Source organism: Podarcis muralis, chromosome 12 (assembly GCF_964188315.1).
Source record: "Podarcis muralis chromosome 12, rPodMur119.hap1.1, whole genome shotgun sequence".
In the NCBI taxonomy this organism is placed as follows: domain Eukaryota; kingdom Metazoa; phylum Chordata; class Lepidosauria; order Squamata; family Lacertidae; genus Podarcis; species Podarcis muralis.
The window spans coordinates 36,149,672-36,155,351 of record NC_135666.1 but is presented as its reverse complement, the minus strand read 5'-3'; positions in this window follow the sequence as shown (position 1 = coordinate 36,155,351).

The following is a 5,680-nucleotide window of genomic DNA, read 5'->3' as shown; positions in this document are numbered from 1 at the left end:
CTGTTCCGCTTTGCGAACTATTTTTGGAAGCCGAACGTCCGACGGAGCTTCTGCGGCTTCCGATTGGCTGCAGAAGCTTCCTGCAGCCAATCAGAAGCTGCACTTTGGTTCCTGAACGTTTTGGAAGTCCAATGGACTTCCAGAACAGATTCCATTCGACTTCCAAGGTACGACTGTACTATGCACGTTATGATCATGTACAGGTAATAACCGATTTACGGACATTTGATATGTTCATGACACATGCATTGCAGTGATCCAGAAGTGGCTGGAAAAGAGGAAGAAAGGGAAGGGGTGCAATCAGGACATAACGGGGGAGTAACGGGTTTATGGGTCCTCTGCTGTCACACGCGATGCCCCAGAATGCAACACCCGCACAAATCAGGAGTTGCCTGTAGTTAGTAGTGCGTAAAGGTAAAGGTAAAGGGACCCCTGACCATTAGGTCCAGTCGTGACCGACTCTGGGGTTGCGGCGCTCATCTCGCTTTACTGGCCGAGGGAGCCGGCGTACAGCTTCCAGGTCATGTGGCCAGCATGACTAAGCCGCTTCTGGCGAACCAGAGCAGCACACGGAAACACCGTTTACCTTCCCGCTGGAGCGGTACCTATTTATCTACTTGCACTTTGACGTGCTTTCGAACTGCTAGGTTGGCAGGAGTAGGGACCGAGCAATGGGAGCTCACTCCGTTGTGGGGATTCGAACCACCGACCTTCTGATCAGCAAGTCCTAGGCTCTGTGGTTTAACCCACAGCGCCACCCGCGTCCCCATAGTAGTAGTGTGTGAGTAGGTGCAATTATTTCTCTACCCTCCAGGGTGAGAGCATGTTGTAGTACAGATCTGGGCCTTCTCCGATGAGAGATTATTATATAGTTCAATGGACGTAGAGCACAATTTCATTAGTGTTTCAGAGATGACGTGAGTGCCTTATATGTGTATGCTTGGCAGCAGTCCTTTGTAGATGGGTTGTAATATTGCCGAGTGTGAGGGGTTTATATATGAGTGGTTGCTCGATATCATGCTTGAGGTAGGGAATGGGTTATAGTGGTTGTGTAAAATGGATGGTGAGATTGGGCGAGTGATTCTATGTTGTGTTGATTGAAATGTTATATTTTGCTGTCATGTTATGTTGTCTGGTTTTCTTGTTAAATCATATTGTTTATGTGCTTTGTTATGTGACTCATTTGACAATGGTTTTAATGTACAGTGGTACCTTGGTTCCCGAACTGCTTAGTTGACGAACAAATTGGCTCCCAAACACCACAAACCTGGAAGTAAGTGTTCCGGTTTGCCAACATTTTTTGGAGGCTGAACATCCATTTCTGCTGTCGGCATTGTTTCCAGAGCCAATCAGCCAATCAGAAGTTGCGCCTTGGTTTCTGAACGTTTTGGAAGTTGAATGGATTGAGTTTGAGAACCAAGGTACCACTGTACTTTGTTTGTTGTTGTTTTTGTGTGTGTGTGTGTGTGTGTGTGTAGAAAAACATGCTCTAAAGGTATGATTGAATGTCAGCCAATGTAAATAAAAAGTGCATACTTAGGACCTTTTATCTAACCCTTCCTAGTTATTTTGTTTGTTTGTTTGTTTGTTTGTCCATAGTATAACACTGAACGCACAACCAAGGGTTACTGTATTGTAAATTAATTTGACAATTACTGTAAGTTTGTGTATTTGAAGCAAAATTATGTGGTTCATATGCGGTTCCTAAATCCATGGCATCCCTTTCATAACTGAACGACATGCATACTGATCCTTGATTTTCCTGACCCAGATTCCCTTGAAATCCCTTGTTCAAATCTTTAAGCAAAACCTAATCAGAAAGTTTGGCCCAATGCCAGCTCTTTTCTGGCTCTTCCCTTTCTCCGTCCTTTGCTTTCCCTCATCGAGCTTCCAGAACCAAGAGAAATATATTTGGCAGGGCCAGAAGTTTCAGATCTGCATGGCTTCTGTTTGTTTTGCTCATTTGACACGGATAAACACACAAGCTGCTCTGAGGACCTATGGGGATGTGGAAGTGCAGGGTGCAACACGCAGAAACTCTCACCCCAAATGTGTGACCTCGCTCCTTTTTTCCTGTGGCTTGGGTAACCTATTTAAATTTAAAATGGGCCAAAGCTCAGTAGTAAAGCGCATCTTTTTGCATGCAGAAGGTGCTGGGTTCATTCCTTGTCATCTCTGGGAAGGGCTGGGAAAGTCCATTGTACGGAACATTGGAAAGTCGCTGCCAGACCTGGGATGGGTAAACGTCAAGCTTCTGGAACTGACATTCGTTTTACCTAGAATTCCAAGGTCCTTCAGCTAGCACCAAGCACCAAATAGTGACTTAGAAAGAGGGGCAGACATTGCACAAAGAACCCCTGAGTGCATCTCAGCCCAGAAATTTCCTTCTAGTCCCAGAACAAGTCACCTCATTAAAACATACCATTTTTAACACCCCCCCTAAAAACAAAAAAACAAAAGGCTAATTTGGGGGAGCGGGGAGCTGTTCATTAAACAATTGGACCTCGGAAATCCTTGGTGCTCTGCTACAAAACAACTATGCAACTATAGAAACTTACTTACCATATTTTTCCGTTTGTTAGACGAGGTTTTTTTACTCAAAAATCATGTCCAAAAACCATTTTCTTTAAATCACCTCATTTCCCCCTCATTTTCTTTAAATCACCTCATTTTCTTTAAATTTAGTCCCTAAAAATAGAGGGTGTCTTATACATGGGGGCATCTTATACACGGAAAAATACGGTATAATTCCTGATTTATTTTCTGCCCACTGTTGGTGTGGACAATACACAGCTAGATATATCATTGATTGAATTTGTATAAGGCAGCTTCCCATTTCCCCTTATTCAGTCCACTAACATTTCTGTCCCAGTCAAATGGATAAGAAACTGGGACCCTGTTAACCTTGCGCCAAGCGTAAAAATCCAGAGCGGTTTTGCACACCAGAAGCTACAGGCAGCAACCTTCTGCAATGTGCTTGTAAACCTAGACAGAACGCACAGCTACATTATCTTCCGCAATCTTTCTCGTCTTAACAACAATCTCACATGACACCGATGCAGTGAGTGAGGCTCAAATGTGCATTTAAGTGTGAAGACACCCTCAGTCTTTGCAGGCTCATTCGCACCAATATTGCATGCAGCAGATCAGAGGAATAAATAGAATAGTTGTGGGGGAAATATTCCAGCTCAGTATAGGAAATTTTGATGCATCCGCCCTACCCTGAAAAAAGGCTGCAGTAATGAAATGCACAATGACAGGCTGTTCTTTAATCTTATGTGGGTTGAAAAAGCAAACGTGCAGCCCGTTCTGTCTTTTGGGTAAGAAGAAAAGGAAGGACCTTTATCTGGGAACTCGGGCTGAATGCAGGTTACTCTGCTGCACATCTTGTATGCTGAATTTTCTGTGGGGTGGGATTGGAGGGAGCAGAGCCTAGAGCCAATTGCTTCACCATATCCCTGTCCTGGACTGACCCAGGGATTTGCTGATTGGAAATCTGAGCTACAGTTAATGCCGCTTGACATAGAATTAACTCACAGGGTACTTTTGGAAGCTGCTGTTAAGGCAGCTACCAGGAATTCTGTCAATGAATACTATCAATAATACATATCCTCGAGTCCATTTTACAATGACGGGTTGAGCAACAGATCAGCTACACAGAGAGAAAGCTGTCTCATGACCCCCTGGTATTCCTTTTCCTCTAGATTTCAGATTGGAATGAGCTGAGTCCTGCATTCTGTGCTAATCGCTAAATGCCACAGATCTCTGATGTCCCTCCCATTAGCAAATCCCTGGGAATGAACAACATGACCCACAATGAACCAGATCTGACTTTCATAAGCATGCTAGCACATTTTGGTAGAAACTAGATATTTATTGGTGCCAAAACACTAGCATTCCCTGCTTTCTTATACAGTGAAACAAAATAGCTGCAAACACAAATAGCAAAGAACCATTCATGTCCAACTGTATGGCTCACCACCTTTTTATTATATTTATACACTATTTAATACTGAAACAGTATCTGAGTGGCATAACAAATCTCTTTCTCTAAAATATAACAATACTATGAAATACAAGAAAAGGCAAACAAACAAACCCAATAATGTAGCAGCACACTTTGAACACAAACACAGGATATTGGAAAGCCTGCCAGAATAGATGACTGTTCAGCTGTCATTTGAAGCTATCACTCAGCCTACTGAGTAAATTGAAGGGTGTTCCAGAGGGTTGGTGCCACCACAGAGAAAGCCCTACACTCTTGCCATGTTTGTCAATTATATTAACCTGGCATATTACAAAAACCAAATCCTTGGGCCAAATCCAGCCTTAGAAGCATCAATTTACATTGCATCTCTCACTGGATATATTGGCATCCAGCAGTATAACCTCCTCACCAACCTAAGATGTTTGTCATAGGATTATAGAATCATAGAGTTGGGCGGGATCCTGGGGGTCATCTAGTCCAACTCCCTGCCATACAGAAATCACAGCTAAAGAATCCCTGACAGACGGCCACCCAATCTTCTTCTGAGTTAGTCCGTTCCACTGTCAACAGCATTGGCCATCAGAAATTTCTTTCTAATATTTAGTCGGAATCTCATTTTAATAAAGTAGGTTGTATTTGCTCTAGGCCAGTTCTCTAGCTTCTGCTAGAAAAGAACGACTAGACAACGGGACATAATTTCCAATTGGACCCTAGCGCTTCAGCAGCTCTAGAAGCTGCAGATTGAGTCATCACATTCTCAGTGACTACGTGTGGAGAAGGAAAGGGGACATCTCTCCTCATTTTATCTTCACAGACTCTCTCTAGCTCCCTGGCCTGATCAACTGTTTGATCAGGGGTGCAACTGCAGCTGAAAATGGCTGCTGCCTGGCTAGGGTCCCACTCCGTCATGAGAATATGTTTGCAAATTTCCTTCCCACCTGGCTTCTTCAAATTGGGATTTACTGCATCTCCCTGAGGCCTGGTGGGAACACTGCGATGGGTACTCCTATGTAATTTGACAGGCCATAAGGACATTAAAATGTTCTTGACACCATGTGCATGCATGCACACAGCAGCAGCTCTCTCATTGGCAGCTGTGCCGCCAATCAGTTTTCGGATGTGCCAAAAACTGGGGTGCAACCTGCTGGGAAAGTGACAGGAAAGGGACCATTGATATTGAAAAGCTGGAGATTTGTCAATGGGAGAGGGAAAGGAAGGTGAGCTCCACAGCCCTTATTCAGCTATAGGTGTATAAACAGAGGAGACCTGTTTCTTTTGGGCTTCTAACATTCTGGAGAAGACGCGGTTAAGCAGCAGAGGGTAAGAGTGACTGGAAATAACCTTTGCTACTTGCCTGTTTCCTGGGAAACCATCAACCATAATGCAGCTCAGTGTTCCTCCTGTATGAACCCAGCTGACCTATAAGGTCAACTAGGAGAGGCTTGGCTCAAAATATCATCTGTACCGAAGGAGAATACAGTGAATCTTGAGAGCTGGGATTTCTCAGTCATGGCCTGCACTCCTCAGTTACCCAGGAAGACGCAATTGTACATTTCCCATTCAGGGGACCAAACATCTGATCTTCAAGGAGATTTACCATGAGAATATTATACTCATGGTTCATCTTGTGTATTATTTTGTATTTTGGCAGACACATGTTACTGGGATTATTATGAATGTTAATTTTAATGT